This window comes from Macaca mulatta, chromosome 13, assembly GCF_049350105.2.
Source record: "Macaca mulatta isolate MMU2019108-1 chromosome 13, T2T-MMU8v2.0, whole genome shotgun sequence".
Taxonomy (NCBI): Eukaryota; Metazoa; Chordata; class Mammalia; order Primates; family Cercopithecidae; genus Macaca; species Macaca mulatta.
Window position 1 is genome coordinate 49,088,311 of NC_133418.1, and position 15,589 is coordinate 49,103,899.

The window sequence follows — 15,589 nt, forward strand, 5'->3', positions numbered from 1 at the left end:
TGTTCATTATAATGGGAATGACTAACCCAAATGTGGCAATTCAATAATACAAAAAATTATGACAGAATTAATAATTAACTGGATCTATATATCATTTTTATGATAGTTATGGTGATATAAATTATGATAAAATCATAAATAACATATTTACTTACTTTATTACATCTATAAATATAAGCAACCAAGGGCAAAATCACCCATTTCTGGGAATGATAAAGCCCCTAGTCAAGACATGCACTAGGGCTTAACCTACAAATCTTGGTATTGAAATGCATTTAGAATGTTATTTCACAGTAGAAAGGCATTCCCTTTAGAGGTGCGGCCAAGGCCCACCCCACAGAGTCCTGCAGCTTCTATCTGTACAGAGGAGAGGGCTGAGTAATAGTATCAATTCATTATTGTTTAGATGGAGTTTTTAGACTTCAAATAGTTATTAATCACAAAGTTCTATTCCCAATGTCACAATTTGTACATCCTCTCCTACGAACTTATCCGGGGAAATATCAATTATATTTCTTGATAATTGCTTGCAATTGGCTCTTGGGGTAAACTTCATAAAATTTTACTTGATAAAGTCTACAATTCTTTTTTTTAATTTTTTTTATGATTATACTTTAAGTTCTAGGGTACATGTGCGTAACGTGCAGGTTTGTTACATATGTATACTGGTGCCATGTTGGTGTGCTGCACCCATCAACTCATCAGCACCCATCAATCCATCATTTACATCAGGTATAACTCCCAATGCCATCTCTCCCCCTCCCCGCTCCCCATAATAGGCCATGGTGTGTGATGTCCCCCTTCCAGAGTCCAAGTGATCTCATTTCCCACCTATGAGTGAGAACATGTGGTGTTTGGTTTTCTGTTCTTGCAATAGTTTGCTGAGAATGATGGTTTCCAGCTGCATCCATGTCCCTACAAAGGACACAAACTCATCCTTTTCTATGGCTGCATAGTATTCCATGGAATATATGTGCCACATTTTCTTAATCCAGTCTGTCACTGATGGACATTTGGGTTAATTCCGAGTCTTTGCTATTGTGAATAGTGCTGCAATGAACATATGTGTGCATGTGTCTTTATAGCACCATGACTTATAATCCTTTGGGTATATACCCAGTAATGGGATGGTTGGGTCATATGGTACTTCTAGTTCTAGATCCTTGAGGAATCGCCATACTGTTTTTGAAAATGGTTGAACTAGTTTACAATCCCACCAACAGTGTAAAAGTGTTCCTATTTCTCCACATCCTCTCCAGCACCTGTTGTTTCCTGACTATTTAATGATTGCTATTCTAACTGGTGTGAGATGGTATCTCATTGTGGTTTTGATTTGCATTTCTCTGATGGCCAGTGATGACGAGCATTTTTTTCATGTGCCTGTTGGCTGTATGCATGTCTTCTTTTGAGACATGTCTGTTCATATCCCTTGCCCACTTTTTGATGGGGTTGTTTGTTTTTTTCTTGTAAATTTGTTTGAGTTCCTTGTAGGTTCTGGATATTACCCCTTTCTCAGATGAGTAGATTGCAAAAATTTTCTCCCACTCTGTAGGTTGCCTGTTCACTCTGATGGTAGTTTCTTTTGCTGTGCAGAAGCTCTTTAGTTTCATTAGATCCCATTTGTCGATTTTGGCTTTTGTTGCCGTTGCTTTTGGTGTTTTAGTCATGAAGTCCTTGCCCATGCCTATGTCCTGAATGGTATTACCTAGGTTTTCTTCTAGGGATTTTATGGTATTAGGTCTAACATTTAAGTCTCTAATCCATCTTGAATTAATTTTCGTATAAGGAGTAAGGAAAGGATCCAGTTTCAGCTTTCTACTTACGGCTAGCCAGTTTTCCCAGCACCATTTATTAAAGAGGGAATCCTTTCCCCATTTCTTGTTTTTGTCAGGTTTGTGAAAGATCAGATGGCTGTAGATGTGTGGTATTATTTCTAAGGACTCTGTTCTGTTCCATTGGTCTATATGTCTGTTTTGGTACCAGTTCCCTGCTGTTTTGGTTACTGTAGCCTTGTAGTATAGTTTGAAGTCAGGTAGTGTGATGCCTCCAGCTTTGTTCTTTTTGCTTAGGATTGTCTTGGCAATGCAGGCTCTTTTTTGGTTCCATATGAACTTTAAAGCAGTTTTTTTCCAATTCTGGGAAGAAAGTCATTGGTAGCTTGATGGGAATGGCATTGAATCTATAAATTACCCATTTTCACGATATTGATTCTTCCTATCCATGAGCATGGTATGTTCTTCCATTTGTTTGTGTCCTCTTTTATTTCACTGAGCAGTCGTTTGTAGTTCTCCTTGAAGAGGTCCTTTATATCCCTTGTAAGTTGGATTCCTAGGTATTTTATTCTCTTTGAAGCAATTGTGAATGGAAGTATATTCATGATTTGGCTCTCTGTTTGTCTCTTACTGGTGTATAAGAATGCTTGTGATTTTTGCACATTAATTTTGTATCCTGAGACTCCTGAAGTTGCTTATCAGCCTAAGGAGATTTTGGGCTGAGACAATGGGGTTTTCTAAATATACAATCATGTCATCTGCAAACAGGGACAATTTGACTTCTTCTTTTCCTAACTGAATACCCTTTATTTCTTTCTCCTGCCTGATTGCCCTGGCCAGAACTTCTAACATTATGTTGAATAGGAATGGTGAGAGAGGGCATCCCTGTCTTGTGCCAGTTTTCAAAGGGAATCCTTCCAGTTTTTGCCCATTCTGTATGATATTGGCTGTGGGTTTGTCATAAATAGCTCTTATTATTTTGAGATATGTTCCATCAATACCGAATTTATTGAGAGTTTTTAGCATGAAGCGCTGTTGAATTTTGTCAAGGACCGTTTCTATGTCTATTGACATAATCAAGTTGTTTTTTGTCTTTGGTTCTGTTTATATGCTGGATTACGTTTATTGATTTGCATATGTTGAACCAGCCTTGCATCCCAGGGATGAAAACCACTTGATCATGGTGGATAAGCTTTTTGATGTGCTGCCGGATTTGGTTTGCCAGTATTTTATTGAGGATTTTTGTATCGATGTTCATCAGGGATATTGGTCTAAAATTCTCTTTTTTTGTTGTGTCTCTGCCAGGCTTTGGTATCAGGATGATGTTGGCCTCATAAAATGAGTTAGGGAGGATTCCTTCTTTTTCTATTGATTGGAATAGTTTCAGAAAGGATGGTACCAGCTCCTCCTTGTACCTCTGGTAGATTCAGCTGTGAATCCATCTGGTCCTGGACCTTTTTTGGTTGGTAGGCTATTAATTATTGCCTCAATTTCAGAGGCTGCTGTTGGTCTATTCAGGGATTCAACTTTTTCCTGATTTAGTCTTGGGAGAGTGTAAGTGTCCAGAAAATTATCCATTTCTTCTAGATTTTCTAGTTTATTTTTGTAGAGGTGTTTATAGTATTCTCTGATGGTAGTTTGTATATCTGTGGGGTCGGTAGTGATATCTCCTTTATCATTTTTTATTGTGTCTATTTGATTCTTCTCTCTTTTCTTCTTTATTAGTCTTGCTAGCAGTCTATCAATTTTGTTGATCTTTTGAAAAAACAACTCCTGGATTCATTGATTTTTTGGAGGTTTTTTTGTGTCTCTATCTCCTTCAGTTCTGCTCTGATCTTAGTTATTTCTTGCCTTCTGCTAGCTTTTGAATGTGTTTGCTCTTGCTTCTCTAGTTCTTTTAATTGTGATGTATAGTGTCAATTTTAGATCTTTCCAGCTTTCTCTTGTGGGCATTTAGCACTATAAATTTCCCTCTACACACTGCTTTAAATGTGTCCCAGAGATTCTGGTATGTTGTATCTTTGTTCTCATTGGTTTCAAAGAACATCTTTATTTCTGCCTTCATTTCGTTATGTACCCAGTAGTCCTTCAGGAGCAGGTTGTTCAGTTTCCATGTAGTCGAGTGGTTTTGATTGAGTTTCTTAGTCCTGAGTTCTAGTTTGATTGCACTGTGGTCTGAGAGACAGTTTGTTATAATTTCTGTTCTTGTACATTTGCTGAGGAGTGCTTTACTTCCAATTACGTGGTCGATTTTGGAGTAAGTACGATGTGGTGCTGAGAAGAATATATATTCTGTTGATTTTGGGTGGAGAGTTCTGGAGATGTCTATTAGGTCCTCTTGGTGCAGAGATGAGTTCAATTCCTGGATATCCTTGTTAACTTTCTGTCTCTTTGATCAGTCTAATGTTGACAGTGGGGTGTTGAAGTCTCCCATTATTATTGTATGGGAGTCTAAGTCTCTTTGTAAGTCTCTAAGAACTTGCTTTATGAATCTGGGTGCTCCTGTATTGGGTGCATATATATTTAGGATAGTTAGCTCTTCCTGTTGAATTGATCCCTTTACCATTATGTAATGGCCTTCTTTGTCTCTTTTGATCTTTGATGGTTTAAAGTCTGTTTTATCAGAGACTAGGAATGCAACCCCTGCTTTTTTTTGTTCTCCATTTGCTTGGTAGATCTTCCGCCATCCCTTTATTTTGAGCGTATGTGTGTCTCTGCATGTGAGATGTGTCCCCTGAATACAGCAAACTGATGGGTCTTGACTCTTTATCCAGTTTGCCAGTCTGTGTCTTTCAATTGGACCATTTAGTTCATTTACATTTAAGGTTAATATTGTTATGTGGGAACTTGATCCTGTCATTATATTAACTGGTTTTTTTGCTCATTAGTTGATGCAGTTTCTTCCTAGCATCGATGGTCTTTACATTTTGGCATGTTTTTGCAATGGCAGATACCGGTTGTTCCTTTCCATGTTTAGTGCTTCCTTCAGGGTCTCTTGTAAGGCAGGCCTGGTGTTGACAAAATCTCTAAGCATTTGCTTTTCTGTAAAGGATTTTATTTCTCCTTCACTGATGAAACTTCGTTTGGCTGGATATGAAATTCTGGGTTTAAAATTCTTTTCTTTTAGAATATTGAATATTGGCCCCCACTCTCTTCTGGCTTGTAGAGTTTCTGCTGAGAGATCTGCTGTTAGTCTGATGGGCTTCCCTTTGTGGGTAACCCGGCCTTTCTCTCTGGCTGCCCTTAACAGTTTTTCCTTCGTTTCAACTTTGGAGAATCTGACAATTATGTGTCTTGGAGTTGCTCTTCTCGAGGAGTATCTTTGTGGTGTTCTCTATATTTTCTGAATTTGAATGTTGGCCTGCCTTACTAGGTTGGGGAAGTTCTCCTGGATGATATCCTGAAGAGTGTTTTCCAACTTGGTTCCATTTTTCCCCTCACTTTCAGGCACCCCAATGAGACGTAGATTTGGTCTTTTCACATAATCCCATACTTCTTGAAGGCTTTGTTCATTTCTTTTTCCTCTTTTTTCTTTAGACTTCTCTTCTCGCTTCATTTCATTCATTTGATCCTCAGTTGCTGATACTCTTTCTTCCAGTTGATCGAGTCAGTTACTGAAGCTTGTGCATTTGTCACGTATTTCTCGTGTCATGGTTTTTATCTCTGTCAGTTCGTTTATGGCCTTCTCTGCATTGATTATTCTAGTTATCCATTCTTCCATTCTTTTTTCAAGATTTTTCGTTTCTTTGCACTGGGTATGTAATTCCTCCTTTATTTCTGAGAAGTTTGATGGAATGAAGCCTTCTTCTCTCAACTTATCAAAGTCATTCTCCATCTAGCTTTGATCCATTGCTGGCGATGAGCTGCAACTCCTTTGGAGGGAGAGATGCGCTCTTATTTTTTGAATTTCCAGCTTTTCTGCCCTGCTTTTTCCCCATCTTTGTGGTTTTATCTGCTGCTGGTCTTTGATGATGGTGAGGTACTGATGGGGTTTTGGTGTGGGTGTCCTTTCTGTTTGTTAGTTTTCCTTCTAACAGTCAGGACCCTCAGCTGTAGGTCTGTTGGAGATTGCTTGAGGTCCACTTCAGACCCTGTTTGCCTGCATATCAGCAGCAGAGGCTGCAGAATATAGAATATTGCTGAACAGCGAGTGTACCTGTCTGATTCTTCCTTTGGAAGCTTCGTCTCAGGGGTGTACCCCGCCATGTGAGGTGTGGGATGTTGGTCTGCACCTAGTGGGGGATGTCTCCCAGTTAGGCTACTCAGGGGTCAGGGACCCACTTGAGCAGGCAGTCTGTTCGTTCTCAGATCTCAACCTCCGTGTTAGGAGATCCACTGCTCTCTTCAAAGCTGTCAGACAGGGTTGTTTGCATCTGCAGAGGTTTTGGCTGGTTTTTTTTTGTTGTTGTTTAGCTGTATCCTGTCCCCAGAGGTGGAGTCTACAGACACAGGCAGGCCTCCTTGAGCTGCAGTGGGCTCCAACCAGTTGGAGCTTTGCAGCAGCTTTGTTTACCTACTTAAGCCTCAGCAATGGCCGGCGCCCCTCCCCCAGCCTCGCTGCTGCCTTGCAGTTAGATCGCAGACTGCTCTGCTAGCAATGAGGGAGGCTCCGCAGGCATGGGACCCTCCCGGCCACATGTGGGATATAATCTCCTGGTGTGCCATTTGCTAAGATCCTTGGTAAAGCACAGTATTGGGGTGGGAGTTACCCGATTTTCCAGGTGTTGTGTGTCTCAGTTCCCCTGGCTAGGAAAAGGGATTCCCTTCCCCCTTGCGCTTCCCAGGTGAGGCAATGCTGGTCTCTCTCACTGGTCGGGCTGCAGCAGCTGACCAGCACTGATTGTCCTGCACTCCCTAGTGAGATGAACCCGGTACCTCAGTTGAAAATGCAGAAATCACCCGTCTTCTGTGTCGCTCGTGCTGGGAGCTGGAGACTGGAGCTGTTCCTATTCTGCAATTCTTTCTTTCTTTCCCCTCCTTCCTTCCTTCCCTCCCTCCCTCCCTCCCTCCCTCCCTCCTTCCTTCCTTCCTTCCTTCCTTCTTTCCTTCCTTCCTTCCTTCCTTCCTTCCTTCCTTCCTTCCTTCCTTCCTTCCTTCCTTCCTTCCTTCCTTCCTTCCTTCCTTTTCTTGAAATGGAGTCTCACTGATGCCAGGCTGGAGTGCAGTGGCATGATCTCAGCTCATTGCAACTTCTACCTCCTGGGTTCAAACGATTCTCCTGCCTCAGCCTCCCAAGTAGCTGGGACCACAGGCATGCGCCAAAGTCTATAATTCTTTCTAATAAACTTTCCATTGCTCAAGGAGTTTTCTAGAAGGGTCTATGAAAATATTTTTTTCCAAAATAGTGAGATTGCAACCAGCTAACCCTTAGTGAAATGTGTATCTAAAAAAATGCCAATGTAGGAGGATTCATATAAATTATGCCTACACTTTTAGAGAGGGAGAGAATGTGAGCTGACCAGTTACCACCTATAATGGTCATATACAGAGAAACTGTTGAGTTTCTTTCTTTTCTTATTTCATTAGTGGGTTTTCCAGTGAAGTCATTTTGGGCTTCTCCTCCACCACTCTGCTGGCATCCCTCTGCACCTAGAGAAAATCACACATCAGCAATGGCTCTCCATGGCCAGCGCTCTCTCCACCTCCGTAGCTCATCTCTCCCTTCTTAACCTGCTCACCACACTCCGACTACCCTGGCTTGCAGTGGTGTTTTGGTGCAGAGTTTCTTCTGCCTGGATCACTCTCCTTTTCCTCTATGCTGCCTTCTGGGTCTCAGCATAAACTCACCTTCTACAACAGCCTTCTGTGGCACCCTGAATTAGAGTCACCCTCCTTCTACTTTCTCATGGCATCCTGAGCTTTTTCTTTCTATTCTTTGTCACAATGTGGTGATAATTTTATAATTATCTTTCTACCAAGGGGTTGTAAGTTTGTGGAGTGCAGAAATTGACTTTTTTTCAGTTGCTATGTCCCAGCTCCCAGCACAAAAAAGTGTCTCAGGAAACTCCTGTAGGCTGAAGGAATTGAATGAAGAAGACTTTCAGCCCCTGAGCAGCCTCCAGGTGGGATGAGTTGTGGTCTCTGCCCATATGACCGTAGGACCTCAGGGCCCATATATAACAACAGGGCCCCTGAAATAACAGCAAATCCATACCAATTGGAAGCTTGATGAGAGAAGACAGGAAAGTCTTTGCTTGCTCTCAGGGGCAATTCTTACTGGGTTCAGAGAGACTGGATGACCCTTCAGTGAGAGCTCTGGGCATGTATATGGGTAGGAACTGGAACAAGAGCCAGCAGTGAGCCTCACAATCACAAATCAGGCAACGGGGCCCAGAATGCGAGAGGAGCTTCCAGCGCCTCACCAGAGAGGTCTTACACATGCTGCCTGAACATCAGCTGTTGATTTTGCCAATATTGATAGTTACCGGTGATGTCTCCAAATCGACTATCATGAGTAACAAAGCATAGACGGGGTGGTGAGACTAAGCGTGTTTCCTGCTTTTTCAATTTTTCTATCTACATTTTCTGTAATAAGTACATTTCGGTTTTACAATGAAAAGCAATACACTATTTTAAAAACATAGCTGAGTGCAGTGGCTCACACCTGTAATCCCAGCACTTTGGGAGGCTGAGGCAGGCAGATCACAAGGTCAGGAGTTTGAGACCAGCCTGACCAACATGGTGAAACCCCGTCTGTACTAAAAATACAAAAATTAGCCGGGCATGGTGGCACGCCTGTAATCCCAGCTACTTAGGAGGCTGAGGCAGGAAAATTATTTGAACCTAGGAGGCAGAGGTGGCGGTGAGCCGAGATTGCGCCACTTAATGCTAGTCTGGGCGACAGAGCAAGACTCCATCTCAAAAAAATAAATGAATAAAATAAATTTTAAAAAATAAAATAAAAACACAAATGCACCGACTATGATAGTTCTTAGTTCCTTTGCAAAATGACGAAAAAGATACATTGATCTCATATTAAGCAGATACCTACAATGACAGAAAATGGTGAGACTAACTCACAGGCAACAGTTACAACAATCAACTTATAATGGGTAGGAGATAATATAATATATTTGACAATGATTTTCCTCCACGAAGCTGGAAGAAAAAAAAAATTGTTTCTCAGTTGTGTGGAAAACATTGCACCCTCAGGGCTCTGGAAGGCGGAGTTCCACAGCATATGTGGTTAGGCTGTCCTCTGGTGGCCACAGCACCACACAGCAATGCTGGACAGTCTAGGTCCCCTCTAGCTTTTCTCTTTCTTCCCTTTTTGAAAAGTCTCTCTCTCTCCTTTGTTTTAAAAATTAGGACATCACAGTATATATTTGGGGATTCATGTGATATTTTGATACATTTATACAACGTGTAATGATCAGATCAGGGTAGTTGGGATATCTGTCACCTCAAACATTTATCTTTATGTTGGGAACATTACAATTCTCTTCTAGCTATATTGAAATATATAATAAATTGTTGTTAACTGTAGTTTCTCTACTGTACTATTGAATACCATAACTTATCCCTTCTCTATAACTGTATTCTTATACCCCTTAACCCCCTTATCTATGTCTCCCCCTTCCCTCAACACACATATCCCCCCACCCAGCCTCTGGTAACCACCAGTCTATGCACTACCTCCATGAGACCCACCTTTTTAGCTCCCACATATGAATGATAATACGCGATATTTGTAGTTCTCTGCCTGGATTGTTTTACTTAATTAACCTCTAGTTCTAGTAATGTTTCTGCAAATGAGAGAATTTTATTCTTTTTCATGACTGAATAGAGTTCCATTGTGTATGTATATCACATTTCCTTTAACCATTCATCCATTGATGGCCACTTAAGCTTATTCTATATCTTGATTATTGTGAACAGTGGTGCAATAAACATGGGAGTGCAGATATCTCTTTGATGTGTTGATCTTTTTTATTATACTTTAAGTTCTCAGGTACCTGTGCATAACGTGCAGGTTTCTTACATATGTATACATGTGCCATGTTGGTGTGCTGCACCCACACCATTAGATATTTCTCCTAATGTTATCCCTCCCACCTACTGCCACCCCATGACAGGTCCCAGTGTGTGATATTCCCCACCCTGTGTCCAAGTATTCTCATTATTCAATTCCCACCTATGAGTGAGAACATGCGGTGTTTGGTTTTCTGTCCTTGCAACAGTTTGCTCAGAATGATGGTTTCCAGCTTCATCCATGTCCCTACAAAGGACACGAACTCATCCTTTCTTATGGCTGCATAGTATTCCATAGTGTATATGTGCCACATTTTCTTAATCCAGTCTATCATTAACAGACATTTGGGTTGGTTCCAAGTCTTTGCTATTGTGAATAGTGCCGCAATAAACATACATGTGCATGTGTCTTTATAGCAGCATGATTTATAATCCTTTGGGTATATCCCTAGTAATGGAATGTCTGGGTCAAATGGTATTTCTACTTCTAGATCCTTGAGGAATTGCCACACTGTCTTCCACAATGGTTGAACTAGTTTACAGTCCCACCAACAGTGTAAAAGCGTTCCTATTTCTCCACATCCTCTCCAGCACCTGTTGTTTCCTGACTTTTGAATGATTGCTATTCTAACTGGTATGAGATGGTATCTCATTGTGGTTTTGATTTGCATTTCTCTGATGGCCAGTGATGATGAGCATTTTTTCATGTGTCTGTTGGCTGCATAAATGTCTTCTTTTGAGAAGTGTCTGTTTATATCCTTTGCCCACTTTTTGATGGAGTTCCTTGATTTTTCTTGTAAATTTGTTTAAGTTCTTTGTAGATTCTGGATATTAGCCCTTTGTCAGATGGGTAGATTGTAAAAATTTTCTCCCATTCTGTAGGTTGCCTATTCACTCTGATGGTAGTTTCTTTGGCTGTGCAGAAGCTCTTTAGTTTAATTAGATCCCATTTGTCAATTTTGGCTTTTGTTGCCATTGCTTTTCGTGTTTTAGTCATGAAGTCCTTGCCCATGCCTATGTCCTGAATGGAATTGCCTAGGTTTTCTTCTAGGGTTTTTATGGTTTTAGATCTAACATTTAAGTCTTTAATCCATCTTGAATTACTTTTTCTGTAAGGTGTAAGGAAGGGATCCAGTTTCAGCTTTCTACTTAAGGCTAGCCAGTTTTCCCAGCACCATTTATTAAATAGGGAATCCTTTCTCCATTTCTTGTTTTCGTCAGGTTTGTCAAAGATCAGATGGTTGTAGATGTGTGGTATTAATTCTGAGGACTCTGTACTGTTCTGTTGGTCTATATCTCTGTTTTGGTACCAGTACCATGCTGTTTTGGGTCCTGTAGCTTTGTAGTATAGTTTGAAGTCAGGTAGCATGATGCCTCCAGCTTTATTCTTTTTGCTTAGGATTGTCTTGGCAATGTGGATTCTTTTTTGGTTCCATGTGAACTTTAAAGTGTTTTTTTTCCAATTCTGTGAAGAAAGTCATTGGTAGCTTGATGGGGATGGCATTGAATCTATAAATTACCTTGGGCAGTATGGCCATTTTCACAATATTGATTCTTCCTACCCATGAGGATGGGATGTTCTTCCATTTGTTTGTGTCCTCTTTTATTCCGTTGAGCAGTGGTTTGTAGTTCTACTTGAAGAGGTCCTTCACATCCCTTGTAAGTTGGATTCCTAGGTATTTTACTCTCTTTGAAGCAGTTGTGAATGGGGGTTCACTCATTTGGCTCTCTGTTTGTCTGTTTTTGGTATACAACAATGCTTGTGATTTTTGCACATTGATTTTGTATCCTGAGACTTTCCTGAAGTTGCTTATCAGCCTAAGGAGATTTTGGGCTGAGATGATGGGGTTTTCTAAATATACAATCATGTCGTTTGCAAACAGGGACAATTTGACTTCCTCTTTTCCTAATTGAATACCCTTTATTTCTTTCTCCTGCCTGATTGCCCTGGCCAGAACTTCCAACACTATGTTGAATAGGAGTGGTGAGAGAGGGCATCCCTGTCTTGTGCCAGTTTTCAAAAGGAATGCTTCCAGTTTTTGCCCATTCAGTATGATATTGGCTGTGGATTTGTCATAAATAGCTCTCATTATTTTGAGATACGTCCCATCAATACCTAGTTTATTGAGAGTTTTTAGCATGAAGAGCTGTTGAGTTCTGTTGAGGGGCTTTTCTGCATCTATTTAGATAATGATGTGATTTTTGTCTTTGGTTCTGTTTATATGCTGGGTTACGTTTATTGATTTGCGTATGTTGAACCAGCCTTGCATCCCAGGGATGAAGCCAACTTGATCATGGTGGATAAGGTTTTTGATGTGCTGCTGGATTTGGTTTGCCAGTATTTTACTGAGGATTTTTGCATCAATGTTCATCAGGGATATTGGTCTAAAATTCTCTTTTTTTGTTATATCTCTGCCAGGCTTTGATATCAGGATGATGCTGGCATCATAAAATGAGTTAGGGAGGATTCCCTCTTTTTCTATTGATTGGAATAGTTTCAGAAGAGATGGTACCAGCTCCTCTTTGTACCTCTGGTAGAATTCAACTGTGAATCTGTCTGGTCCTGGACTTTTTATTGGTTGGTAGACTACTAATTATTGCCTCAATTTCAGAGCCTTTTATTGATCTATTCAGGGATTCAACTTCTTCCTGGTTTAGTCGTGGAAGGGTGTATGTGTATAGGAATTTATCCGTTTCTTCTAGATTTTCTACTTTATTTGCATAGAGATGTTTATAGTATTCTCTGATGGTAGTTTGTATTTCTGTGGGATCGGTGGTGATATCCCCTTTATCATTTTTTTATTGCATCTATTTGATTCCTAGCTCTTTTTTTCTTTATTAGTCTTGCTAGTGGTCTATCAATTTTGTTGATCTTTTCAAAAAAAGAGGTCCTGGATTCATTGATTTTTTGAAGGGCTTTTGCATCTCCATCTCCTTCAGTTCTGCTCTGATCTTAGTTATTTCTTGCCTTCTGCTAGCTTTTGAATGTGTTTGCTCTTGCTTCTCTAGTTCTTTTAGGTGTAATGTTAGGGTGTCGATTTTAGATCTTTCCTGCTTTCTCTTGTGGGTATTTAGTGCTATAACTTTCCCTCTACACACTGCTTTAAATGTGTCCCAGAGATTCTGGTATGTTGTGTCTTTATTCTCATTAGTTTCAAAGAACATCTTTATTTCTGCCTTCATTTTATTATGTACCCAGTAGTCCTTCAGGAGCAGGTTGTTCAGTTTCCATGTAGTTGTGTGGTTTTGAGTGAGTTTCTTAACCTGAGTTCTTATTTGATTGCACTGTGGTCTGAGAGACAGTTTGTTATCATTTCTGTTCTTTTACATTTGCTGAGGAGTGCTTTACTTCCAACTATGTGGTCAATTTTGGAATCAGTGCACTGTGGTGCTGAGAATAATGTATATTCTGTTGATTTGGAGTGGAGAGTTCTGTAGATATCTGTTAGGTCTGCTTGGTGCAGAGCTGAGTTCAATTCCCGGATATCCTCGTTAACTTTCTGTCTCATTGATCTAATGTTGACAGTGGGATGTTGAAGTCCCATTATTATTGTGTGGGAGTCTGAGTCTCTTTGTAGGTCTCTAAGAACTTGCTTTATGAATCTGGGTGCTCCTGTATTGGGTGCATATATATTTTGGATAGTTAGCTCTTCTTGTTGAATTGATCCCTTTGCCTTTATGTAATGGCCTTCTTTGTCTCTTTTGATCTTTGTTGTTTTAAAGTCTGTTTTATCAGAGACTAGGATTGCAGTGCCTGCTTTTTCTTTTTGTTTTCCCTTTGCTTCGTAGATCTTCCTCCATCCCTTTATTTTGAGCCTATGTGTGTCTCTGCACGTGAGATGGGTCTGCTGAATACAGCACACTGATGGATCTTGACTCTTTATCCAATTTGCCAGTCTGTGTCTTTTGATTGAGACATTTAGCCCATTTACATTTAAGGTTAATATTGTTATTTTTGTGTATTTGATCCTGTCATTATGATGTTAGCTGGTTATTTTTCTCATTAGTTGGTGCCATTTCTTCCTAGCATCGATGGTCTTTACAACTTGACATCTTTTTGCAGTGGCTGGTACCGTTTGTTCCTTTCCATGTTTAGTGCTTCCTTCAGGAGCTCCTATAAGGCACACCTGGTGGTGACAAAATCTCTCAGCATTTGCTTGTCTGTAAAGGATTTTATTTCTCCTTCACTTGTGAAGCTTAGTTTGGCTGGATATGAAATTCTGAGTTGAAAATTCTTTTCTTTAAGAATGTTGAATATTGGCCCCCATTCTCTTCTGGCTTGTAGAGTTTCTGCCAAGAGATCTGCTGTTAGTCTGATGGGCTTCCCTTTGTGGGTAACCTGACCTTTCTCTCTGGCTGCCCTTAACCTTTTTTCCTTCATTTCAACTTTGGTGAATCTGACAATTATGTGTCTTGGAGTTGCTCTTCTCGAGGAGTATCTTTGTGGCATTCTCTGTATTTCCTGAATTTGAATGTTGGCCTGCCTTACTAGGTTTGGGAAGTTCTCCTGGATGATATCCTGAAGAGTGTTTTCCAACTTGGTTCCATTTTCACCGTCACTTTCAGGTACACCAGTCAGACATAGATTTGGTCTCTTCACATAGTCCCATATTTCTTGGAGGCTTTGTTCATTTCCTTTTACTCTTTTTTTCTCTAAACTTCTCTTCTCACTTCATTTCATTCATTTGATCTTCAATCACTGATACCCTTTCTTCCACTTCATCAAATCGGCTACTGAAGCTTGCGCATACATCACGTAGTCTCATGCCATGGTTTTCAGCTCCATCAGGTCATTTAAGGTGTTCTCTATGCTGTTTATTCTAGTTATCCATTTGTCTAATCTTTTTTCAAGGTTTTTAGATTCTTTGTAATGGGTTCAAACATCCTCCTTTAGCTCAGAGAAGTTTGTTATTACTGATCTTCTGAGGCTTACTTCTGTCAGCTCATCAAAGTCATTCTCCGTCCAGCTTTATTCCATTGCTGGCGAGGAACTGTGTTCCTTTGGAGGAGAAGAGGTGCTCTGATCTTTGGAATTTTCAGCTTTTCTGCTTTGTTTTCTCCCCATCTTTGTGGTTTGATCTACCTTTGGTCTTTGATGTTGGTGATGTACAGATGGGGTTTTGGTGTGGATGTTCTTTCTGTTTGTTATTTTTCCTTCTAACAGTCAGGGCCCTCTCAGCTGCAGGTCTGTTGGAGTTTGCTGGAGGTCCACTCCACACCCTGTTTGCCTGGGTATCACCAGTGTAGGCTGCAGAACAGCAAATATTGCAGAACAGCAAATGTTGCTGCCTGATCCTTTCTCTGGAAACTTCATCTCAGAGGGTAACCCAGCTGTATGAGGTGTCAGTCAGCCCCTACTGGGAGGTGTCTCTCAGTTAGGCTACTCGGGGGTCAAGGTCCACTTGAGGAGGCAGTCTGTCCGTTCTCAGATCTCAGACTCCATGCTGGGAGAACCACTACTCTCTTCAAAGCTGTTAGACAGGGACGTTTAAGTCTGTAGAAGTTTCTGCTGCCTTTTGTTCAGTTATGCCCTGCCCCCAGAGGTGGCATCCACAGAGGCAGGCAGGCCTCCTTGAGCTGCGGTGGGCTCCACCCAGTTTGAGCTTCCTGGATGCTTTATTTACCTAGTCAAGTCTCAGCAATGGCAGACGCCCCTTCACCAGCCTCACTGCCGCCTTACAGTTTAATCTCGGACTGCCATGCTAGCAGTGAGCCAGGCTCCTTGGGTGTAGGACCCTCCGAGCCAGGTGCGGGATATACTGTCTTGGTGTGCCGTTTGCTAAGACTGTTGGAGAAGCACAGTATTAGGGTGGGAGAGCCCCGATTTTCCAGGTACTGTCTGTCAT

At 40.9% G+C, this 15,589-nt stretch overlaps 1 long non-coding RNA gene across 1 annotated transcript in view; it reads left to right on the forward strand.

The window, feature by feature from the left end:
• The window catches only part of LOC144333998 (uncharacterized), a 34,793-nt gene that overhangs the window by 10,397 nt on the left and 8,807 nt on the right, over window positions 1-15,589 (forward strand). The gene's annotated exons all lie outside the window — the stretch shown is intronic.